Source organism: Protopterus annectens, chromosome 12.part0 (genome assembly GCF_019279795.1).
Source record: "Protopterus annectens isolate FY-2018-M chromosome 12.part0, PAN1.0, whole genome shotgun sequence".
NCBI lineage: Eukaryota > Metazoa > Chordata > Ceratodontiformes > Protopteridae > Protopterus > Protopterus annectens.
The window spans coordinates 732,541,643-732,569,142 of NC_056746.1; positions in this window are offsets into that span (position 1 = coordinate 732,541,643).

Sequence of the window (27,500 nt, forward strand, 5' to 3'; positions counted from 1 at the left end):
ATGTTAACTAGGATAGCTAAACTTCATATTTTAAGTTTCTGAACATTGGTTCCATTGCTGAGATTCTGTGAAATTTTATTCCAGAATCTTATTAGCTGTGTTATATAGATGGTTTACTCATGTTATGTGAAAGCAACTGTATAGTTCCAGAGACTTGCTTTTCATATATATATATATATATTAAGTCTTACATTGGATAATGTGGAATATTGGGTATGGAGTTAAACCAAATATTCACTTTACTCAGAGGAGATAGTTAGTGGGGGTGCTGAGGTTAAAGACTATCTGAATAAGTGTGGCTTTAGCATTTTATAGTTTGTCAACAGATCATGCTTGCTGTAGGTTTAATGACTAGCTGTTTTTTCATGATGTAATTTACTAGTAGTTGTTCTGCATTTGTTTTATCAGCATACTCAGTGCTTTTCTCACATTCGTAGGCTTTTTGATAATCATCCTCATTATTATAATAGGAAATCATGAAGAGCAAGAGAGTACATGGTTACAAATGTGCTATGTGAAAGCAAGTAAGACAGTAGGGAGACATCTCCATACAGATTCAGATTGGCTGGCTGTTACATTTGGTAAAACTAAATGGAGTTACAAGTATTCTGGACAGACTGCTAATCAAGATGGTGAGGAGAAGCTGTTAGTCCTAAAGGGGACAAGTTCAACAGTGAGGGCCCTAAATTAGCAGGTTTTAAATATTAATCCATCCCATTTTGGCTTTGTCAAGTGAAGGTCATGCTTACTAAAGCTGGTGGACTTCTTTGAAAAGGTCACTAAGGCAATGGATGAGAGGAAAACTGTGCATACTGTCCATCTAGATCTCGCTAAGGCATTTGATACAATACCTCACTTGGGCATTGTCAACAAACTTACAGTACTAGGTATAAGCTCCTTTATAACATACAGGATCTTGAGCTGGCTCACCGATAGGATAAGCGAGATTAGAATTGGTGAGGTCACCTCCACAAAAAGGCCAGTCACCAATGGAGTCCTCGGGGTTCTGAGCTAGGCCCACTCCTCTTTGGCATCACATTTTGGCTGTCAAAGTCTATGTCAACGGTCTCTGGCTAATCAAGTTCCCAGATGACTACAGACTGGGAGCAGTCATTGAATCACCCCAAGATGAGAACATCCTTCAGGAAGGTCTAATACAGACAAAGGCTTAGTGTCAAAACCATGGCCTAAAACTCAGTACCAAGAAATACATTATAGTACCTTTTGAAAAGTCTGCTACCCAGGCTAACTACATCATCAATAAAACACCCTTAAAATCTGATTCATTTGTCAGAAACACATGAGGATAGCAACATAGCCTTCACCCAACATGTGTCCATGGTAGTAAAAAAATCCTTCTATGTTACTCAACTTATAAGCAAGGGCATGGCATCTAGGTCCAGAAAGTTATGCATACCACTGTACTCAGCTCATCTCAGAATACAATTCTTACCTTGGTATGCACCTGGAATGTCCACAAAGGTTCCTTACAAAAATAATACAAAGAATACAGGGAAAATCTCAATGTCCTATGCTGATTGCCTCAAAGACCTGTCATGCAGACTTCTGAGAGGCGATCTTTCTCTGGCATACAAGGCATCCCTGGGTCCTGTTTTGATGAATCTTTTGCACAAATGCAAAATAAACAGCATCAGAACTATAAGATTAAAAGTCCTAAATCTTCTTTGCAACATAAATAAGCCATGTTTTAGAGACAGATAGCTTCTCAGAGAACTTCCATTCTTTGAAACAGGCCCCCAACAAATGTGAAGCACAGTTTCTATCTATCCATATTTAAGCACAACTTGGACCAATGGATGGGTAATCAGAAATTTACTCCTGGTCTGGCTGCTATGTCTCTGATGGACAGAGGCAGTCAGTAAATCACCCCCTATAAATCAAATATAAATCAAATTTGTAGGTCACATTTGGGTTGCATGGCTAGGCATCTAAGGGCCCTAATGGTTGTTATACAATCTATATATGTTAGTATACATTTATGGACCTATGAACCTATGATCACAGTGAGTTTCTGTAAAGCAAGTAACATCTTTACAATTATTTTTCAGTGGATCTGCCTGAGTTTTTAGACCATCAACATCAAGGAAACCATACTCCCTCCTGATGCACTAAATCCAGTTCTGACTTATTCAGTATGTTTCTGTTCATACCTCCTGCTTTGCACAGCCTCCGTAGTGAGGTCAGTAGAGATACCTTTACAGCCTCTAAATGTCAAGGCATTGTTCTGTGGTCTTCATTGTCAGCTACAGTAAGTCTTTTTTAACCTCCTTCTACTCCCCAAACATACATAATATGTTAGAGTTGTCATACATGCACCTTTAATGTATATGCACATACTTTGACTGTTATGCAAGTTATATTCATTTTCATTCTTCTTCTGGGAGGTAGGAGTTAAGACTGCACTGTGCAGCTCCCACACTCTACATGAGAAATAATAATAACAACAATGTGGCACACTGGTGCAGTGGTTAGCATTGTCGCCTCACAGCAAGAGGTTCTGTGGCGTGTCTTCTGTACAGAGTCTGCATGTCCTCCCTGCATTTGTGTGGGTTTCCTCCCACATTTCAAAACCATGCCTCTGGAGTGTTTCTCCCTGGACCTCTGGTGAAAATGAGCTCTGTCCAGTTAGACTTTCCCAGTAAACTAATGTTAAATAATAATAATAATAATAAAAACAGAATATACTTAATGCTTTGCTTCCTCGGGTTAGGTTTTTAAATCAAGTCTTTGTAAGGCAGAAAGCTATCTTGGCTCTGTGCATTCATCCCAGAGCCCCAGATTCAAACATTATGCAATGTTTCACTAATTCAGAAAATCAAGCGTTATCTGATATCTTACATATGTATAGTATAGTATCTTACATATGTATAGTTGGAGCCGGTTACCAAACTGTTCTATTGCCTATTTATTGAATATTTAGCAAGCTACTTTGGGAAATGTTAATATATGTGGTGTTGACTGGACTCTTGTACAAAATTCTGTCTCATCCTGCCTTTTCTTTCTGCAGTTGTGGCTACTAGCTGTTATCCTAGCTTGGTATAATGCTGGATAAAATACCTTATTGCTCTCTACAACTTATTTACAAACAGATACATTTACTAGCATGCACAGCCATCTACAATATTCAGTCACTGTACAAGCAGTATGGTTTAATGTCACTTTAGGTATCTTACTGCTTGTGATGATAGCTGTTTTATATCAAGTCTTCTATAAATTATGTATTTTATATAGGGTCTATATCAGATCATCAAAATGGCTCATTATCAAATGCCGTAACTTCGAACTGCAAAACCCGAACCCTAACAATATCGAAACCTCAAAACAGCAAATTTTTTCCCAGGGACAGTATCATGAAGCCCTTTGCCTGGTGATCGTGGAGGGAGAGGTTCCCATGTTACTTGAAAAAGAAAGAGAAGAAATGCAGGTAAACATTTTATTTTATGCCAGGGGGCAAAGAAGTGGAAGTCATTTATAAATAGTAGCAAACAAATGGACCCACTGGAATAAATGGTGCTAGTTAGCCAGAAAATACAAATAACAAATGTAAACCAGCACCAAAACATGACTGTTTGCATAAAAATCCAGGTTTATTGTAACAAAGACAGGTAAGCACTTTCACACATTAAATGTGCTTCTTCAGACAACAAAACAGTAAAATCAGGCACATTATATAATACATTAATTTACTTTGTTTGTGTCTTTCGGCTTTTCCCGGTTAGGGGTCGCCACAGCAGAACTCCGGTTTGCTAATGATTGGTAGTTGATTTTTACGTGCCGAGTTACCAGCCCTGACGCACAACCTTCAACAAAGGTGCGCCCATTCATGCATGTCTCCATGCAGAAAACGCTCTAGCTGAGAATCGAACCAAACAGCGTCTTACTGTGAGGTGACAACGCTAGCGCAGCACCACCACCGCGATTATGATAAAATAATTAACCTATAAAAGCACCTATAAAAGCACTGTTTCAATTAATCAATAAAACATTCTCATTCATTTAAAGAGGCCTCTGGCTTTCAAAGCCGACTTAATAGAGGCCCTTTCATTAATGCCAGGAAACCTGTCTGCCTGCATAATAATAATCCATGACAGTTCCCTTTCCTCAGTAAAATTTCTAAAGTCACCACCCTGAGTATTAGGAGTCACCATCTCAATTACCCTAAAACCAAATGTATGCTCTCGTCCACATTCAACATAATGCTTGGCAAGGGCATTGTGTACATCACCTTTATTTATACTGTTAACATGCTCTCTCATTCTTTCCAGCAAAGACCTGTTGGTCTTGCCTATGTAGAAACAATCACATACTCTACACTTGGCTAATTAAACCAGATTTCTGCTTCTACAATCAGCAGTGACAAAACCTCTTATTAGTAGATGGAGGAACAAAATCCACATATGGATCTATAAATGTGCAAAAATTGCAACTCGAGCAGCAATGCATCCGAGGTCTGCTCACTGATTTTCCGTTCTCCTGTCTGGAATTTTTGTAACACAGCTGTCTCTTCAGAGACTTTTTGTTTTTAAAACTAAACCTAGGGTATTCAAATACAATAGATCGACTACATTGGTCTAAATGTAAAACAGACCAATTGTTCTTAATAATTCCTATAATGTCACTGACATCACTAGTACAATAAAGAGACATGGGTAGTGTCTACTTCTTCATGAGGGTGCTTCCAATCTCATTAAATGAGTCCACTCTATGTGCAAAAAAGGGTCTACCCCTTTCCCTCCTATTTTCATGTGTAAAACGAACAGCGTCAGCTACCTCCTTCCTCTTATAACCCCTATCAATTAATTCCTGTTGAAAACAATTGTCTGCCTCATACAATGTATCTTCAATGTTTAGTCTTGACAAATGCATACATTGCCCTTTGGCAACATTCTTGAAAACATGACCCGCATGCATACTGATACATTGTAACAGTGTGTTCTTTCTGCAGCTTTTTCTATGTAAAGTAGTGGTCAAATGTCCCAGAAAATTAACAAAAACCTTTACATCTAAATAATCTATTTCTGTCACTGAAATCGTAAAAGTGAATGAAAGAAATGGCACAGTATTGTTTAAATAAGATATAAAATCAAAGAGTTGTTCCTCTGTCCCCTTCCAAACCAAAAAAAGTCATATACAGTACAATGCTCGATGAAAACCCAGAGTCAAAAATGTGTTTCTCCTCCCATGCAGCCATAACAATGATGGCATAGCTATTGGCTTAACTGGTGCCCATAGCTATGGACTACTGAGCCAGTTTTTTTTTTTTATAGAGAAAAAGTTAAGACCTGTTCTCAATGCACAGATGCAAGTTTTGAGGGATACACAGCAGTTTTTGGATGGTTTGTATGAGGCCACAAATGGTTTGTATTTTGATGGGAGTTATTTCTTGGTTACCTTGGATGTTGTATCTCTTTTCACATGCATTCTGCATGTGGATGGTATTACAATGTTGAAGGAATTTTTAAAGTGGTTATGATGTGATAACTATTGACCTTATATGTTTATTTTTAGAAATGGTCTTAGAAAATGATATTTTTATGTTCAGTCAACATCTTTTCTTGCAGAAGGTTGGCATAGCTATGGGCACCAGTTTAAATTATTTAGATGTAAAGGTTTTTGTTAATTCTCTGGGACATTTGACCACTACTTTACATAGAAAAAGCTGGCATTGCTGTAGATGTTTAGTGCATTATGGCAAATAAATCAGTTACTAATAAAAGGCTTAGCAGACTTAAAAAAACTACAAAACATGACAATGACCTTCAGATGGACAATGCATATGCAACGGATGGATGGCCTAACCACTGGGCACAAGCAAAGCATCTAATGTATAAATACTGTGTTATCACAGCACAGCTGTCAGAATACAAACATTTGTTAATTCACCAAGATAGGATTTTTCTTTATAATAAGCAAAAGTACTTAAACCAATACATGCAGACATTAAGGCTTATCTAATTTTCACTATAGTGGACTAGTATTAACATCTATATTGCTTTTTGGTTTATAGTGTCATATGACTAGAGCATTTGATATAGTTAATCAAACATTCGTACTTCATAAAGTAGCCAAGTATCTCTTCAGTGATTATGCGGGATAGAACTCTTTTAAGTATATGCCTACAATAAACTCCCAGCTTCAGCTATTCTAAACAATGGATTGCTTGATCATGGCTTGTTCTGTTCTCCCTGTTCATCATCAACCCCAGCCTAGATCTTTCTGCCCTTAATCTCATCCTGACTGCACATAACACACTGCTACTCAAATCCAATATGACATATAATACACTTCAAATCAGCCTTCAACTTAACTTCTTAACATTTTGCAAGTGTGCTTTGTCAAGTAATCTACATATTAATCCCAAGGAAAAAAATGTTATAGTCTTTTCAACACAAAGAAAATTATCCATACTAAATCCACTAACACATAGACACTAATAGTAATGTTATTCACAATGTCACTGAACTGAAATATCTGGGATGTACCCCAGACCAGCCTCAGCTTGTTAACATTCACTGGCAAAATGTCCACAAAGGTATCATCCCAATGGGTACCATAGTGTCATATCTGTCACCTACTCTGATTCAATGCTATGACTGCCATAGCCAGAAGTACTTACTGTAGATCAGAGTGTGTGATATACCTTTAAGAAGCATTCCAGTCAGTGGACACATGCATGTAAGTACTGAGCATGTGCAAGCAAGAATGCTATTTTGAGTGAGCAGCTAGAGTGAGTGCATGCATGTATGTAGTAGTCAGTCAGTTAGATAGTTCATTTAAGTTTACTGTTCCTGCCATCCATCCTGATGTGTTTGCATGCAATAAACTACTTAAATGAACACCCATTGTCTTTGTAAATGCACAAGACAAGTGACACTTATGACAAAACATGAGTACTGCTTACCTCTAGTATACCTTCAGTCAGTCTGTAATACACACAAGGTTTAGTCTATTGAAAATACGATATGTAAATTTATACTCTTAGCAGACCCCAGAAAACACATTTGCTCAGTACCCTTTTAATTAAAGCAATAGACTTGGGATACTGTCCACAAATGGAAAGAATATTAGAACTATGGGTGCAAACATACTCCCTAAGAGTTAAGGGTAGTGCTTGTTAGATACCTTTCAAGACAACTATTGGAGAAAAACATTCCAGCAACATGGAATAGACTACAAAGTATGAAATCAACAGACTTTAACAGCTTTCAAAACTGAGTTAAAATACATTTTTCGGACTGAAATTATTTGTACCTGTTTTGGGGAAATCAGATAGCATTCATCATCCTTTATGTGTGTTGCCAGTATTATACAATAAAATAACTGTAGAACTGTTGCAACATGTTAATATTGTTAATACTGTAAATTCTGTACTATTATAATAACTGCTCTGTTATTGTATTCCTACCATCTACAAATGTACATTGTAATATGTTGTATGATTTCTGATTTCTGGGCCTGGGTCATGACTGAAAGCAGTCAGAAGACCAGTTCACCAACCCAGTTAACAAAGTGCAAATACATAAGTAAACACTTTGATTACTTCTAGGTATTTTCTCTTGTTTTGCATCTGTGTTGCTTTAAATTTGTTTTGTTTTCTGAGCTATTTTAACATCTCAAAATCAGTCTGAGTTGTTCTTATAGAATTAACATGTTTTCTCACAAATGACTGCCACTGGGGCTTAACATATCAATGTGATCTTGTTTTACTTCAACCCTTTCTCTTTCCCATAATCCATCTTAAGTCTGCTTTGAATGACTCATGCTAGACATAAGGAAGTAGTGGTGTATTCCTATGCCATTGACATAATGAGATTAGAATCAGTCGCGGCCATCTTGTGCACCTTCTGTAACAGGACTGCTTCTTTTCTGCTGGAATGACTAGCATTGCAACCTATCTATTTTTTTCCAGACTATCCAGAAATCAAACTGATAGTCCGGTAGTCCAGAAAACACTGTACAAACTCCTGTATTCTGTTTAGAAAAAGAAACAGACTATCAAAGTTTGTTAAACCTGATTTACTATGCTTTTTTTACAAAAAAGGGGGAATGCTTATATGGGATGCAGGGGGCATGGCTAAAGTCCAGTTTTTGCCACAACAAAAGGTGGCAACCCTGGGAATGACTCATTTATAATTGTCTCAGAGCCTGTTTTACACTATACTAAGGAGTTATATAGCTTCAACCAAAAAAGTATTAAAATTGCAGGCCTGTCACTGGACTTAGAAATTCTTGCAGTTGCACGTGTGACAGCCACTACTGGAAGAAGAGATTTAAAAATAATTCTGCTCCCCAGTGCCTGCATTGGAAAGATTTCTACATATATTTATTTATTTATCTTTATCTGAATGTTGTAGAAAATGCTTTATTTTCATTTGTTTTATAACTAATATCACATTCTTTTTCCTCTTAGTAAGTTAAGTCTACAACAAAATATAATAAACTTTCTGTTCCTTAACTTTGGATAACTACTTTTTTATGAAGCAGAGATGTCTTGTAGCATTTTATTTGGCATATTTTCTTGTTATTTTTCTCATATAGTGATATGTTAAACTACAGGAAATCATTCATCTTTAACCCTGAGTCCTTGATAATGACACAGTGAAATTAAAGGACTAGAAAATAATTCTATTCCCCAGTCCCAGCATTGGGAAGATTTTTTTTTTTTTTTTGGGAGATGGGGACTGAAGATTGTAGGAAATTCTTCATTAGCTGCATTTCTTTTATAACTAGTTTTATGATATTTTTCCTCCTTACTATACTGTTCTGTAATTCTACCGCCAAATATGACTAACTTTTTCTTCCTTACCTTTGGATAACTTTTTTGTGGCACAGATGTCACCTGACATTATGTTTTTTTCTCTTTTAATATTATTCTGCCCATTAACTGATTTGTTAACGTATAACACAGTCACTCTGCTGTAAACTCACTTCTTGATAATGACATAAGTACTATTTATATTTTGGGCTCTGTAAGACTTAGACATTCCTCTGTGTACTTATGCAGGAAACTGCACACCTGATGGTTATAACCATCAGTGAACTGAGGCATTCAGCAACCCATTCCTGTTCCTCTAACTGGACATGTGATGTGTCTGGCAGTAAGTGCACAGGACTAAAGTTGTGCTTCCAGTACTAAGCGTACATAGTTTGAATCTTTCATTCCTCATTTTCCTATTATATGGCATTGAGCAAGTCACTTAAGCAGACAGTGCTTTGTTGAAATTGGAATATAGACCAGACTCCCTAATGGTCCCATGAACTGCATGCTTAGCTTCTTTGTATGAATCTATGCCCTGTCTTTTATTCATTTTTTCAGTACACATCACAACTATCATAGTTCTGTTTCGATGTCAAATCTGTCTATTAATATTGTATGCTATATAAATATGTGTGTCAGAATGGAGAGGTAAGTTAATGGTTTAGATCTATAAACTAATTGGACATCTTATTCTGCCATCATCATTTCCAGACACTTATATTTGAAAAGAGTTTGGAATATGGGCAGAAGCAGCAATCACAGCAATATTAATGTTGGCAAAATGGATAAGAAGCATGAGATCTTTAACCCAAGAACTGTGGAAACAGGTTCAAATGAAGAAAGAACAGTTGGAAATAGACCCTAAGTGTAATTCATGAAGTAATAAGGGGATTGAACAAATACTAACAAAATCTGGCTTGACTTATTTGAAAGTATATTTAAAGAGAGACATTTAAATAAGTAGATAATATAGTTCATATGTAAGAAGGATTATTAAAAAGGAGTGGAGACTAAGATATAAAAAAAGATATTCCAATTTTTTGTAAGAAGGATAATTTAAAATAGTAGTACGAAGACAGGAGTATAAGGAGACGAGGCATATAGTGAAGAGAGAGGTGGTGAAGGCTAAGGATAAGGCATATGGAGAGTTGCATGAAAGGTTGGACACTAAGTAGGGAGAAAAGGACCTGTACCAATTGGCTAGACAGAGGGACCATGCTGGGAAAGATGTGCAGTCGGTAAAGGTGATAAAGGATAATGAGGGAAACATACTCACAAGTGAATACATTGTGTTGAGCAGATGGAAGGAGTACTTTAAGGGGCTGATGAATGAAGAAAATGAGAGAGAGAGAGAGAGAGATAGAAGGTTGGATGATGTGGGGATAGTGACTCAGGAAGTGCAGTGGATCAGCAAGGAGGAACTAAGGACAGCTATGAAGAGGATACAGAATGGAAAGGCTATTTGTCCAGATGACATACCTGTGGAAGCATGGAGGTGTTTAGGAGAGATGGCAGTGGAGTTTTTAACCAGACTGTTTAATGAAATCTTGGAAAGTCAGAAGATGCCTGAGGAGTGGAGAAGAAGTATTTTGGGACTATTTTTTTTAAGAATAAGGGTGATGTGCAGAGCTGTAGTAACTACAGAGGGATAAAACTGATCAGTCACAGCATGAAGTTATGGGAAAGAGTAGTGAGACCTAGGATAAGAAGGGAGGTAATGATTAATGAGCAGCAGAATGGTTTCATGCCAGGAAAGAGCACTACAGATGCAATGTTTGCTCTGAGACTGTTAATGGGGAAGTACAGAGAAGGTCAGAAGGAGTGTATTGTGTCTTTGTGGACATAGAGAAAGCATATGACAAGGTGCCTAGAGAGGAGTTGTGGTATTGTATGAGGATGTCGAAAATGGCAGAGAAGTATGTAAGAGTGATACAGGATATGTATGAGGGTAGTGTGACAGTGGTGAGGTCTGCGGTAAGAGTGACATATGCATTTAAGAAAGGAGGTGGAAGTACATCAAGGACCAGCTCTGAGCCCTTTCTTATTTGCAATGGTGATGGACAGGATGCTAGACAAGATCAGACAGGAGTCCCTGTGGACTATAATATTTGCAGATGGCATTGTGATCTGTAGAGAGAGTAGGGAATAGGTTGAGGGGACCCTGGAGAGGTGGAGATATGCTCTAGAGAGGAGTGGAATGAACGTCAGTTGGGCTAAAACAGAATATATGTCTGTGAATGAGAGGGAGGATAGAGGAATGGTGAGAATGCAAGGAGTAGACTTGGTGAAGGTGGATGCGTTTAAATACTAAGTACAGGCAGGATGGAGTGGGTAGAGAAGAGTGTTATGAGTGATTTGTGACAGGCAGGTACCAGTAAGCATGAAAGGGAAGGTCTACAAGAGGGTAGTAAGACCAGCTATATTATATGGGTTGGAGATGGTGGCATTGACAAAAAGGCAGGAGTCAGTGCTGGAGGTGACAGAGTTAAAGATGTTACGATTTGCATTGGGTGTGGTGAGGATGGACAGGATTAGGAATCAGTATATTAGAGGGTCAGCTCAGGATGGACAGTTTGAAGACAAAGCCAGAGAGATGAGATTGCATTGATTTGGACATGTGCTGATGAGGAATGTTGGGTATATTGGAAAAAGGATGCTAAGTATGGAGCTGCCAGGTAAGAGGAAGAAAAGAACGCCTAAGATAAGGTTTATAGATGTGGTGAGAGAGAACATGCAGGTGGTTGGTGTGACAGAGCAAGATGCAGAGTACAGAAAGAAATGGAAATAGATGATCCTCTGTGGCAAACCCTAATGGGAACAGCCGAAAGAAGAAGTACTAAATATTTATAAGCAATTGAAAACAGAAGTATGTTAAAGACATAAATGCAATATAAATTTGAATTATCTAAAAGTAACATTGTAGACATATGCCATAATAAATACGATGAAGTTATGGATGTGGTATGTTAGCAAAGGAAACATTAGTAACAGATTTATGTTTGTGAAAAATATACAGAAATTAAAGAGGAAGCATTAATAAAAATGTTAGGAACTTATTATCAGGAACCATAGGATGGTTATGTGGAAGATTTATGTGAAATCTTATTTACAACATCAGAATTTAATACCATCCTACACACTGCAAGCAGAATCAATAAAAATGAATGTAAAAGAAAGCAGGTGAATAATATATGTAATTATTGTGAACAAAGCTTTGTGATGAAATCCTGGTATCTGGTCCAGATAGACACATCATTTAAGATTATTACTAATTTAAAAAAAAAAATCTGGATCACTGTTATAGAATAATCAAACAAGATGTAAATATGGCCAAAGCAACAGATAAGTAATCAAATCCAGGTTGGGTAACAGAGTTAATAAATGCTACAAAATCCTCTTTATTCTGTCTCACAGGATTGTCTTTCTGGGATGTCTTATATATTCATCTCTTCAAAAGATTTTTTTAACACCAGACAATGTGAATCTTTTCTGGAAATTTTGCTGAACTTCTCTAACCAGTCTCATACTTCTGCAAGAGAATTTCTCAGGATCCTAGGGTTCATGGTTTTTATGATTTCAATGATAACGCTAACAAAATTACACATGAGAAAGATGCAGTGGTTTCTAAAAAACAAATTGACCCAGCAATGGCATTATCGGGAGTGTTAAATTCCAGTTTGGTGTTTTATTAAAAGGGAAGTACATTTATGGGGACAATACATTCAGTGGAACCCAGGTACCCCCTTCTCTCCTCCGACCACAAACCAATCCGTTACCAGAGACATGTCAGATTTTCCTTGGAGATCAGTTTCCTGATCAGTAAAAGTGCAAGGCTTGTGGAATCCTTAAGACAAACTAATGTACATTAACATAAATAGATGTGGGCTGTGATTCATGCCTTGAAGTCTTTCCATCACCTTTGGTCTTCAGGATGTCTTCAAGTGATTACACATAATGCATAATGCCACAGTCATGTGAATATAAACAAGCAGAGAGACACAAAGTTGAACCCCCTATATAAGCTGTCAGTGATGGATTGGGAGTTAGCTTTTCATCATTCCTTAACCCTCCAAGTATCTTACATTTTGTTAAAGCAAAATGTAGTAGCAGACAAGCTGAGCAGGATCAGGATAGGCCATTATGCATAGAAATTGAATGAGGAGGTCTTCCAGGAATTGATCCAGTTGTGCGAAATGTCTCAAAAAGTTCTGTTCGCCTTCTTTAAAAACAGACAACTAAAGAAGTTTTGTATCAGGGCTCCTTGCATGCAAACCTCAAAAATTATAAGTCCTTTAAATTTTGTTAAATAAGATAGAGCTTTCATATATCTTAACTTTAGAAATAGTAGAGTGATGCTACATACTTATTTGTAGATAGGTGGTAGTGTTTGAATAGGATTGCTATACAAACCAGGATTTTAAACTCCATATGGGAGGCAGATGGGAAAGAACTGTGCCTGTATAGTAGTTTACAAATTAATTATTTTTCTTTTTCTTTTTTGGTGTCTACTGCTCTTGATATAAAGTTTACAGTTAACGATCTCAATTATCTTACACTTATATCCGTGCATAAGCAGTTCACTAGATATAATATTAGTTTTTCAGTACCATATTATTTAGAAATATATGAAGGTATTATATATAATACTTTGTATATTTTCCTATTTTGGTAGTATGGCCAACTTGAAATGCATAGCGATTAATATCAATGCCTTAAATAATTGTTGTAAAAGGGGTAGTTTATACAAATTTTTAAAAATGTTTCATTCCAAAGTTATCTTTTTACAGGAAATACATTTAATAAAGGAAGATTTGGACAAAGTTAATACTAAACACTATTCTATATTGACTAAGTCTCACTATAAACAAAAGAGAAGAGGGTTGGCTATTTTATGGCAAAATTATTTGCCTTTACCTGAAATCCTGAATACATTTAGTGATGAGAATGGCATGTATTGCTCAGTGACTTTAGAAATTCAAAGGAAACTTTTATCAATGTCTATTGAATACCTGGATTGGGAATGCAAACAGTTAAACAACAGCTGGGGAAAATAATATGAATATCAAAGGGAAACATTAGTTTTGCAGGTGACTTTAGTTATATTTTATCTGACAAGGATATCGACATTATCTGTTAAAGGAAGAAATCTGCCTCAGTCAAGACTTTGATGGAGTTCACTGACCTATATAATATGAGAGATATAAATGAGTTTTCAGTATCAGACTCACTCTTCTTTACATATTTCTCACACAGGCATGGGACACAATCATGAATTGATAGAGTATATGTTTCAAATGAGTTCACTAGTAGAAAAGCTAATGTTAAAGTAGTCTCTTGTCAGATCATAACACAATAGCATTTGAAATTATATTGAATTCTAGTCATTGCATTCCAAATAAAAGGATTCCTGTATATATAACCAATATGAAAGACTTTAATGAGTTCTTTAATAAAGAAATTCAAACTTCTATTGAAATTAATCATGCATGTAACACCTCAGAGATTTTTGTACAGGACTCTTTAAAAGCATACCTTGTTTAGCAAAATTACAAGTTGATTTGGGCAAAAAAGAAGCAATGGGACAAAGAACTGATATATTTGAAGGAGAAAACTGATACATTAAAAATAGATAGTCAAAAAGGAAACAGTAACTTAGAAGAAATAAATAGCTTAAACATAGATATTTAAACAATTTACACTGTAAAACTATGATAAATTTAGAAAAGATTCAAATAACTAATTATTCCATAAATCCTAAGTGCATGCATAAATTGGGTGCTAGAACAAAAATGATTGTTAAATCTAACCACGTCAAAGAATTATACTCTGATACTTGTAAAATAAGGTCACAGAAATAGAAGATATTCTGGATGTTCTCATGTCTCATTTTAATAAGATTAATCAACACACAGACTAACAAGATCTAATTAAAGAATTTATACAAAAAAATAAACTTAAATAAACTCAGGGTATTAAATAAAAATAATTGACAAGCCTATATCAATGTCTGATTTCAAAATTCAGATTAATAAAATAAAACCCAATGAGGCACCTGGAAATGATGGTATAATACCTAAACTATGCAAAATGATGACTAAGGATACTTTAAGAATTTTACTTGAGGTATTTTCAATAGTTGAAGAACTTACAAAGTTACCACCATCCTGGAAATCCCTAATCCCTAATATCCCCAATTTTAAAACTGACAAGGACTCAACACAATGTTCTTCATATAAACCAATTTTGTTATTAAATTTAGATTATAAAATATTCATGGCAATCTATGCAACTAGAATAAAACATTTACTTCCAATGATGATAAACAATGATCATGATCAGACTGGGTTTATAAGGAACAGGAACACCAATGATAATATCAAGAGAATACTATCAATAATTGATTACACTAATAATTCAAAAAAAGGACTAACTTTAGTTAGTCTGGATATCATGCATTTGATTCAGTTAATTGGGAGTACTTACTATTAATACTGGAGGAATGCAATTTTTCAAACAATTTCTTACAATTAATCAAACTTCTCTATGAAAACTCCTTTGTATATATTAAAATAGAGTTATATACTTCCCAATTATTCATGATTACTAAAGATAATAAACAGGGTTGTCCCTTGTCCCCATGCACTTTTTGCTCTAGTTATAGAACATTTTGCAAATTATATAAGATCAAATAAAACATCAAAGGCATACTAATAAAAAATGATTTAATCCACAGGATACAATTATTTGCAGATGAGATCCTATTAACTTTGACTGAGTACAATTCTTCTCTTATTGCAGTATCCCAAGCAATAGAAATATTTCAGAAGAAATCAAGACTCAGTTTTAATGAGAATAAGGCTAAAATGCTACCTGTTAATTATAATATTAATAAAATAGATACAAATTACATAAATACATTGTGAAAGATGGTAAAATCACTTACTTAGGGATAATCTTGTCTGATAATGTTAAAGCTGTAGCAACCATTAATCCATAAAACAAATTCTTAATAAATGGAATATGTTTCCACTATGGAAGAGATAATCGCCTTAATTAAAATGATTATCCTTCCTAAAATTCACATATAATACAATATTTATCCCTCCCATCCCTCCAAAAAATACAAATATGTATAATTCTTTGTGTCTCAGATTTTTATAAGTTCCTAATAAGCTTAGATTGGCTTTAACTATCAGGTTAGAGACTGGACATCAGGTGGTATTGGTCTTCAAGATTTAGAATTATATTCTTTATCCTTAATTGTTAAGATAGAAATTTAGTGGTTAGATAATTATAATGCCAAATGGAAATATATTCAGTGAGGTATTTGGTGCAAATCCAATAATTTAACCAAATCAGATCATACTAAAATAGCTACTAATACATTTCATTGGTTAGTAAAATACTATTTTATAGAAAACAAAAACAAACCGGTTAACTCATTATATTAATACAATAATAACCTCCTTTAAAATGTTCATGTTCAAGACCCCTGAATATAAAGCATGGACTTTCTTTGTATTTCCAATTGCCTACACTCAACATAGTATTAATACATTTAGTTTAACAACAATGACCACATTTAATGACAAAATTCTGTTATCCTGGTATAAGTTACAAGACAATGGGAAGTTACAAAATGTTGACCATATCATTAATAAGTTTGTGTTAAGCAAAGACGTGGTTAGAAATTCAAAACTGTAGACAATTAGTTGAGCATAAGATTAATCTACAGAACCAGTAGTTAAAAATAATTTCTCCACATTCATTGATTTACTTATTATTCTAATGTACCAGAATATAATTGGAAAAGGACTGTTATGTAAATTATATAAGGTACTTAAGAAATCAACAGTATGTCACAGAGAAAGCTATTGGGATTATTTTAGACTAGTTAATAATAACTCCCCAAGTGAAGATGATAAAAAACTAATACTCTAATCTTCAAAACAAAGTACTTCATCACAAAGGTGGAGGATATTCTCTTGGAAGTTCTTACACAGGCATCCAGGAGGAACAATCCACAGTTATGGGAAAATGCATATCTTTAGGTTTCCTATTAAATGAACGAATGCTTAAGGTGGAGGATATTCTCTTGGAAGTTCTTACACAGGCATCCAGGAGGAACAATCCATGATTATGGGAAAACGTATATCTTTAGGTTCCCTATTAAATGAACGAATGCTTAAAATGTCGAGTATGACATGCTCGACAGCTTTTAAGTGAACGTTCATCTAAGCGAAACCTGAGAATATCAAAACAAAGAATTTCATTAAGTTAAAGTTGGCCAGCCATGAGGAAGCCAATGGCTGATGTCAGAACGTTCACGCTGTCTCTCCATTTTTGCAGTTCTCCACTGTGGTGTGGTCTCGATGTTCACCCTGTGTAATGTTATGACAGTCCTCCACTATGGTGCAATCTTGGAGTTGATATATTTAAGTAGGGGGCATTTGGAGGGTGAAGCCCCCCACTTTATTTTTTTTTTGGGGGGGTTGTAATGGTGTACAGTACATTGCAGCCATCAGCCACTGGCTTCCTGACAGCTGGCCAACTATAAATTTTCAAAACTCCTTGTTTCGATGTTCTGGGGTTTTGTTTAGATGAACATTTGCTTAAAAGCTGTCATTTTAAGTGTTCGTTCATCTAATATAGACCCTATCTTTAATGAGTGAATGTCAAACATTAAAATACAAAATAACCACACAAGTAACACCATGAACGCTTAATGGACTGCATTTTTGTCTTAAACAAAACTTCTTCGGATGTTAGCGTATCACTTCCCACAATCCTCCTGGGTGCCTTTTTTGGATTATTTTTTTTTTGTTTGGGCTCTTTTTCCACTTGGTTTGGTAAGTTCTTACATAGAACCTTTATCACACCACATAAAATTGAATTAATGTATAATAACACATAGGATGCTGGAGATGTAAACTAAATGTTAAAGCTGACTGGCAGCATATGTTTTAAGATTGTATAAAACTTAAAATATATTGCGATAATATGAATTCTCTTTTACAGTCTGTTTTTAATGATACATTTATAATCTCTTATTTTATTTAATACAACTATTCACACTTGTGTCATGAAAATAAAATACCCTCTTTTATGGAACATTTTAACATTAACAAGAGAAGTCATCACCAAGAACTGCAAGAATCAGATGACTCCTACCATGAAGGAATTTGTCATCTTGAACATATCATGATCAAGACAAGAACATCTAGAATAATCTCTTCATATAATATATGGTTGGAATTCAAAGAACTAACAGACTTTAATTAATTAATAACTACTCTTATCACATTTCTTTTTCTGTTTAAAAATGTTTGTTTTATTGTAGATACCATTGTAAATAGTTATTTTAGTTGTTTATTATTGTTCTTTTAGATATGTATATTTGTTTTATAATATTTCTATTATCATATATTAATGTTTTGTTGTTAAATTTTTCAATAAAAATAATTGAGAAAAAGATTATGTGTTTTCATTCCCTTGGCAGGGAATATTCCTTTATGAATTTTCACCATTTGCAGTGATATACAGGGTAATTCTGAAGGATCAGCAGGGTATCCCAAAAAATATTATGGAATTGGCCAAGGCCAATTGCCACAAGCTGCTTCATAGACTGGATATATTCACACAAGACAGGGGGAGTTTGATTCACCACAGTATCAATAAATGGACTGCCTTGATGATTCCATTTTAAAACCTTTTTGGCACTTACCTTACAAGAATGTGCAGCAAGTAGTAAAAGAGACAAGAAAGACTGATACAGGAAAATTCCATGCTGGTAAGTGGAAGGGATGTTCTAGTTGGTGCCAAACAAATAACCAGGGGCCTATCAGAGATTTTGTGTCACTGGTGCAAAAAACGTGGGAGTTGCTTTCCTCTGGCCTCACTTATTCTTCTATAAAGGTCCGCTAAATATTATAATAGTATAGTTTTTATATGTATTTTTATATATTTATTTGTACATTTGTGGGTTGGAGTTGTGTTTGTCTTGTATATGTTGTTTTAAGATGAAGGTATTTTAAATTGGTAAATTGGATAACTGAACAATCAATGCGTGTATAAAAAGGGTTTGTTGATTTGTTACCACTCACTCTGAAGAAGCCATGTAATGATGGTGAAAGCGCTTAATGTGTGTAATATTCATTAAAATGCTTCGGAAGTACTCGGCTGGTCGTGGTTTTTTGTTGTTTTAATCAGTTCTATATCCATTGGGTATTTGTTTGGCAGTTCCTGAAGGAAGTTGACACCTGAGATCTTCTTGTAAACAGGTCGCTCCTCCTTGGGATTTCAACTATGTGCTAGAAAAAGTGAGTGTGTTACCCTTTGAACCTGCATATCCAAGTGATTTAAGGTTCTTGGCTTTGAAAACTGTACCTCATCATTGCTTAGACATATGTGATCAGAGTGTTTGAATTGCAAGCTGTCATGGTGAGTAGACCCTATCTTATTTTCCACAAAGATAGGGTCATTTTAAGAACAAACTCCTCATTCATGCCCGAAGTGGATTCATTGTTTACTTTAAACCAAGCCCTAAAAACAGAGAGAAAGGATTCTGCATAGTCTGGATGTGTACAGGCAGCTCAACTAATATGTTAACAGAACAAAACACTTTAGAAAATCTGATCAGCTGTTTATTTCTTATCAAGTGGCAAAAAGGGACAACTTGTGTTTAAACAGATAATTTCTAGGAAGTTGTCCTCAACTATTGTTTTTTTATTATTTTTAGCATGGCAAATCAATTCCAGGCAGTATCAAGTAGAATTCCAATGCTGTCTTATCTTCTTCAATAGCATACTGGAAAGGGGTAGACTCTGAAGCATTATAGAGGCAGTTACATAGCCCTCTGTACATACTTTTACAAAGCATTACAAACAGGCATCCTTTTCTAGGTCCAGGTTGGACTTTGCTAAAACCATTTTCCTGGGTCCTTGGATCCATATCCTTCATCCTACCAAGCTGGATAGGCTTTGGTAATCAACCATTATAGTCTAAGGGCTATTGTAGCAGAGTTAACAATGAACACAGTACAGTTGTGTAAGTTTCACTTACACATAATAGCAGAAATTCAACTTCCTTACTGCCATAGTAACTATACCAACTCTGCAATTCTTCTCTTTATATAGATGTAGTTGGCATATACAGTAGGGTTGCATTTGCTTCTACTTTATATGTTTTATTATTAGTATTGCTTAGTTGTTGCAGGATTATTAGGAGCATCTCTCATTATACTGGCAAGAAAGTCCTGAAGAAATCATTACTCTGACTGCTGACTTTTCTTATTGGGATTAACTAATCTGCAATCTGAGTAAAGGAGTGTGTGTGTGTGTGTGTGGGGGGGGGGGGGGCAGATCTTTTTGAAGCTGGCCAATTTGTTGTTTCCTATGAAGGAAACAACCCAAATAGCCAAAGCACTACTGTAGCAGTGAAGAATCTGAAAAAGTGGAACTTGCAGAACTGTACTTTCTCACTTCTTAAATAAACATACACTGAACTACAAAATAATTATTATGCACTGTAGGTAAGGAAGGAGGGGAATGAGTTTGTTGACTATTAAAATAAAAAACTTTCAAAAAGCTAGGAGAGAGGTTTCCATGTAATCAAGTACTAGGACAGTACCTAGGAATGAATAAAACTTGAGCAAGGATTCCAGAAGACCAGCCAAGATTAATGAAAGATGTTTTGCAGTTTTGTGCTGCAGGTCCTGATTGCCAGATGCCAAGATTTCAAAAATACCTTGATTCACTGTCCTATAACATATATGCCATTTAAACATACTGCCGTGGGAATTTTTAGGCGTTTGTTATTTTGGGCTATGCGACTATGCATCCTGAAGCGGTTCCCCTATGTAATGCTAATGTTAGATATACAGTTAAGAAGTTATTATTTCTTTCCAGACTATGAATAACTAAGGAAATATGTACTTACCAGGAGACATAGGTCCAAAATAATGTGCTAACTGTGTGAGTGCTTTAAGAACAAGCAATTAAAAAATGTAGTATACCATGGTATAATGGACCATTTTAACTGAACATTAAAGCTGGCACTAAGAATTTTTTTTGAACATGATAAAAACTGGGACCAGTTAACACACACCTCTTCTTTGCCTCTAGAGTAGTACCATGATCCTCAACAGGTCTTAATCCTGAGTTATATGTCAGGCATCTTTGTAGACTGTTAATTAATGCCAGAAAAACATAGGAAGAAGAAGATTCAAACAGTGAATGCCCAAATTAACAATGAGTGTGACATCAGCAACCCACCATTAATTCATGAATGTAACAATGAGGTTTGTTTTTTCCTGTTGATTCATGAAATGTAATATATGGGTTCCTATCAGTCCATCAAAATGTCAGCAGTTTGACCACCATATGTTTGAACTGTGAAGTTTAAAAACTGATTATCGCGAAGCCGTGGAATACCGAATTCTTTCCCAGGGAAAGAATTCGGTGGGACATTTCTGTGGCTTCGCGATTTTCAGCACTGTGTTGGAAAGTTACGGGTCAGGTTCAGGTAAGTGTGCGATTGTCTGGATGTTAGGGTTAGGGCATGGGTTAGGTGACTTAGGGTTAGGGCACGGGTGAGGTGGGTGTGCGATAGTGACAGACTTTAGGGTTAGGGCAGGATAGGTGAGTTAGGGCACTGGTCAGGTGAGTGTGCGATAGTGATGGACCTTAGGGTTAGGGGTCGGGTTAAGGTAAGTGGATAGATAGTAGTGCATGTACAGTTTAATATAGGGTTAGATGTAGGATTTTAAGTGTATGTGTGTGGATTGCCTTTTTTTTTCTCGGTGTGCTTGTGTTGTGTGTGTTTCTTGGAACAGCGATTTTTTTCCCTGGGGAAAAAATTGCTGTTCTAAGCCTTCGATGGTTTTGCACTTCGAGGTTAGAAGTTTAAACATATGGTGTTCAAACTTCTGCCGTTTCAACGAAGTGATATAGACCCTAATATATATCCCCACATTAACTCATGACCTTATCAAATTGGCATCATCCCCTACCTTATCTTTTAAATTAATGAGTTCCCATTATCTCAAAAGTGGGAAATTTAATCCTCCTTATGACACTTGGGACCCTAGATTAAATCATGGGAATGATGCTGGAGCTCCTCATTAACTAATAAATGTAATACTGAGCCCACACATAAGTTTATGGTTGTTGATTTATCTGGATCTCCAAATTAACTAGCATTGATGTCTTACAGTGTACCAGTCAAAAGCTGACAAATCTTGAAATCAAGTACTTGGCTTTAACCTTTGCTGCAATTCCAATTATTCTATCTCAGCCTTCTCTGTTATAGAATTCCAAGATACATCCTTCTCATTATCCAGTATATCTATTATCATTACCTGCTGGGAACTGGAAAGAACATCTGTATGGGTTTTGTAATTTGAATCAACCCTAGGAACCAAACAATGTTTTGGGGGTGAGAATTCATCAGTAGATGAAAGCAACACATTTTTGTCTGCAGCAGCAATTACCATTGGAATGCAATGAATGGTACTTTTGGAAAACAGAATTTAGTTTATAAACTTTAACTGCATTAGAGAGTAAATACCTGATAGATGTGTTCTTGTTGACTATGTTAAAACTACTAGGAGTATTAGCATTGCAAATCAGACCTATACATTTGTGGAAAATAGACTTTATACATTTGTATCTAGAAAGTGAGGCAACATTATTAGCAATACAAAAGTAGTTCATGGAATTATCTGAAAAGGCTACCTTGGTATTTACAGATCACAGTTTTGGATTAAATAGAAAAACTCAAATAGCATTAATGTTCAGAACAGTTGTTCTTAATAAACAACTGATACATAATGGATTTACTGAGCATTGTGATAACATATTATCCATGGAAATAATAAGATATGAAGATGTTTATTGCACTATGGTTAGGTTATGCAGTGGGACTTGAGAATGACTGAAGGTGAACTTTCCAATTACTGAACATACTTTAGAGACACAAAGGGGTTGTACTTTTATGAAAATCCAGGACATTCATTATAGAACTGTATGAAAAGATAATGTAACATTTGTTGAGAAAGAGGTCATTCAAGGAATAACTGTAAATTAGAATGTAGTAGACATAAAGAAAATGGGAAGTTCTTAATAGATTGTTCAAGGCTGCCTGTGGAAAAAGAAGTGAGGGTGAACAGTTAAGAAAATAAAAATATGGAGGATAATGTACAGAGTGATAATGAAATATTTTATGCTGATGGAAGCATTGCTGAAACTGTAGTTATAGTACAGTTACATGTTCAAAATGTAAGAGATGTGAAAAATAATATAGCAGTACCTACATAAAAACATGATAGAGCTTACAGAAGAATAATCCAAAGCAAAACATGTTCAAAAAAGGACAAAGTCTGAAATATGTTGGCTGAGTGCTGGGGGTGTATTATTTTCAATTAACCAGAAAAATGTTATAGAGGTGGTTATGTTTATCAAAAAAAGAAGCTAACATCACTGTGATTAATTATGTATAGCATGTCATGGATAACTGTTAATAGTTGATTGTACACAGAAGGGAAAATATGTGAGACTTTGTACAAATTATGCACCACAGAGGATAATCTAATACTAAAAGTATATAATTTATTAGAGAAAGATCTCGATGTAAATGTATTTTTATTTATGCAGAATATCTGAATTGTTGTATAGAAGGTATAAAAAGAAAAAAGAATGGATAAAATGTTGGATATAATGAAGATATAAGATTTGCAAATAGAGTGGGGGGAAAGAAGTGCATGCATAAGAAGACAAATTTCAATTAAATAGATCATTCTTTGTGCAGTGATGTTTTTGTTGCCCAATATAGATGGAAAAAGGTGGTAGGATTTATAGAACATAAGGCAACACTTTAAGCTAGGGAAACATTAAAGAGAATGGATACAGTTTTAGCAGAAAAAAATGAGATGATAGGATACTTCAAAAGACATTGGGATTATCCATTAAAAATGAAGTTTTGTTATGAGGTTTGGGAAGTTATTGTGAAATGTGAAAATAAAAATTAAAATGTTTTGGAGGCATGGAGATAAATGGAAGAAGGAACAAATATAACACAAAGGTGGCTAAGATGTGTTTATTACTGGAAAAAGATAGCAAGCAGTATCACAGACACAAAATAAAATATATATGGAAATTGAGATAAAAAGACTGGTTGAACAAACAGAATTCCATGCAAAATGGGAGAAGGGAGGAGATGAAGCCACTAAAAGTTTCAGGAAAAATGAATGTATATGAATTTATGAATTTGTTGAAGCTATATGTGGAGAAAAATAGGAAAGGGTGGAAGAATATTTAAAGACTGTATGTGGTGGAAAGGAAATGAAAGGAAAAGTTGAGATGATGGTAAGACAAAAAGAAAGAGAGGGAGTGAGGGTAGAAGCTGATATTATGACTGAGTTGCTAAAATATACACTAAAAAGATTTAAAAACAAAAGTAGACCTGGAATTAATGGAGTAACATGCATAATATAAAAATGAATAATTGGGGGGGTTTGAGATTGGTGTTTACAACAATAGTCAAAAGAAAGAAAGAAAAGAAAAGAAAAAGCAATGTCATTTAAAATTAAAAAATATGTCTGGAAAGGAAAATATTAATAAATAAAGATATCTAAGTGTCAAATACAGATTTCAGGTTATTAGTAAAATTACAACTGAAGACAAAATATTGCAGGGACCACAAGTAGATCTCAGTAGAAACAAATTTCAATTTTATTAAACTGCTTACCACTTTTGTATAGATAAAAACCCTTATTCAGAATGCAGTTTTAAACTGTTGAATGAAACTGAAACTTGCTTCTAATGAGTCTTGGTTATGTTTCCAGCATAACTTCATCTCTTTGGCTCTTTGTTCTTGTAGTTACACTTTCTACTTCTGCTCTGAATAGTGAAAATGATATAATTTAAATATATGGGGATTTTCAAGAGTTATTGACACTGCTGAAAGAAATAGTAGAACATGTAAGAGCGAAAAACAAAGGAAGGCTGGTAGTAAGGGGCATCACTAAGGCATTTATTAATAATAACTATATAGAAATGATAATAAAAGATAAGAATACTAAAATGTCACGGATCTGTAATAAAACAGTGTGATTAGTCAAGGAGATTTTTATTGATTCTAATATGGTGCTTTCTATAAATAGATGTTTGGGAATTGATATTAAGATGAAAAACAATGAAAACTGATGTTTGACATAGCTGTCTGGTAAAGGGGAACCACACCCAGAACCTGAAAAAAAAGTGTTTCAGTATAATTTGAACTTTTTGCATTACTAATGTCTCCATATCAAAAATAAGTGGCTATTACTGTTTTCTAATTTGTTATACCCCAAGATATTCTGAAAGGGGGTTGCCATGCTACATGATTTTGTCATTTTAGAAGGTCAGAGAGAAAACTATACTATGAAGGGATCATTTGTAATAGCTCTCCGGCACATCAGCCTGTAATAGTAATGTGATTACAAACTTTGACTGTCCTCATCAATACATATTTTTCCTTACCTTGCTTCCTGTGATTTTTATATTTTGGTCATCTCTGATATAGCATTTTAAGGAATGTTTGATAGTCTGAGTTAACTGATCTTTTGAAAGTAACAGCTGTAGTTCGGATGTATGTTCATAGGTTCATAGGTTCATACAAGGCTATCTGCCCTAGGGCATTTATAAGCCTAGCCAGAATGTGTTTGGCTTTCGCCACCCATTTTAAATTTATTTTGCTATGCCCTTTTTTGAGGTTAGTATACTGTGCCTCTGTCTAAAAGTGACACAGAAGTGATACCCAGGGTAAACCTATGATCTCCCATCCACTCATCAAGATTCCTCTTGAAGAGAGTCAATGAGGGACTCTGCCTAACCTGGACTGGGATTTTATTCCAGAGTGAAGGGAGCCTCTGGGTTATGAATCTGTCCCTCCAGCATGTCCTATTCATTTCAGTGCTGAGGTTAAAGTCTCCCGAGCGCGTAGCTCGATGGGATTTGGATTTCCTGAGGTGCAGCATGTCCATTAATTCCGGGTTGGACATGGCTTTATATGTCAGGCACAGATCGCCTCTGAACAGGCGGTATGCCACTGAGTAGAGCTGGAGTTTCTTTAACCGGGCAGCATATGGCATCTGTTTGAGCCCTTTGATCCTCTTGGTGAAGTACTTTTGGGGTCTTTCCAGTTGCTGCAGGTGTCTGGTAAGGTATATCCCAAAAGGGGCATTGTACTCAATTATGGGCCTGATGAGGGATGAGTAAAGAGGCACGATGACCTCCCCTGATCTAGATGTGAATCCCTTCATGATTAGGTGGGCTATATAAAATGTTTTTCTAACCACTTTGGCCACGTGGTTATCAAATGAGAGATTGCTATCAACTTGGGTCCCCAGTTCCCTAATTACTTCTTCTATACTTAATGGATTACCACCTATGTGGTAATTTGTGGGCACTTTGTTTTTGCCAAAGGGGATGACTATACACTTTTTGGCATTTAGCTTGAGGCCATGGCTCTGGCACCAGTTGTCTGTTTCTATGAGGCCCTTTTGGAGGATGCTTGTGTCGGCTGGAGAGTCAATTATGGCGGCCAGTTTGCAGTCATCTGCAAACTTGGTCAGCCACAGTCCTTCCGTGTTGGCCTGTACTTCCAAGAAATATATACCGAACAAGAGAGGTCCCAGGACTGAGCCTTGTGGGATGCCACTTGTAACTGGTTTGGAGTCTGATATGGCTCCAGCAATTCTAACCATGTGGGTTCTGTCCTTGAGCCAGTTTGCAATCCATCTAGTGAAGTAGGGGTTTATATTTAAGCTGGTGAGCTTATCTATAATGCCCGAGTGGGGTATTGTATCGAAGGCTTTTGCGAGGTCCAGGTAGGCTGTGTAGACCACCTTCCCCTCGTCAATGGCCTTGGTGACTGTTTCAAAGAAATCAACCAGGTTTAAGAGGCAGGATCTGCCCTTAACAAAGCCGAACTGGGTAGGATTCAGTGTCTGTAGGTCCCCAATATCTTTATTTATGAGGTCCACGATGATCCTTTCCATAGCTTTGCAGACCAAGCTAGTCAGGCTTATGGGGCAATAGTTTCCAGGATCCGTTGAGGCACCACCTTTATGGAGAGGGACCACTGTTGCTGTATGCCACTCTTTGGGTACATATCCTGTAGTAAGGCTGAGATTGAACAGTAGTTTTATGTTTGGGTTTAGCTCTTCTTGGAGTTCATGTAGGACGCAGCCCGGGACACCGTCTGGTCCCATTGATGCTGTGTGTTTTTTGCTTTGGAGAGGGCGGCTCTTACCTGAGCATCTGAGATGTCAGGGGGGCAGCACTCTGCTGGGATAGATATTTGCCCTTTTGGTGGGGGGGGAGTTTGTGCTGAAACTGTCAGCTAGGATGTTGGCAATGTCTGTGGGTTCAGTGTATTTTTTGTCATTTTGGACTAATTCTGAGCATATCTGGGAATTACCACCCAGGTTCCTAACATAACTAAAGAAAGCCTTGTGATTATCCTTAGTGTCCTGAGCAATTTTTCTCTCGAAGCTGGCCTTAGACAATTTTATGAGTGCCCGTAGTTTTTTGCTAATACTGATCAGTGATGCCTTCCCTTTTTGGGATTTTGCTCTATCATTTAGTAGCTTCCTCCTTCTATTGTATAGTTTGTTTATGGCTGGGGTCCACCAGACAGGACGTCTGCCTTTGGAGGATTGGGTCTTGGTTTTATTTGGGAT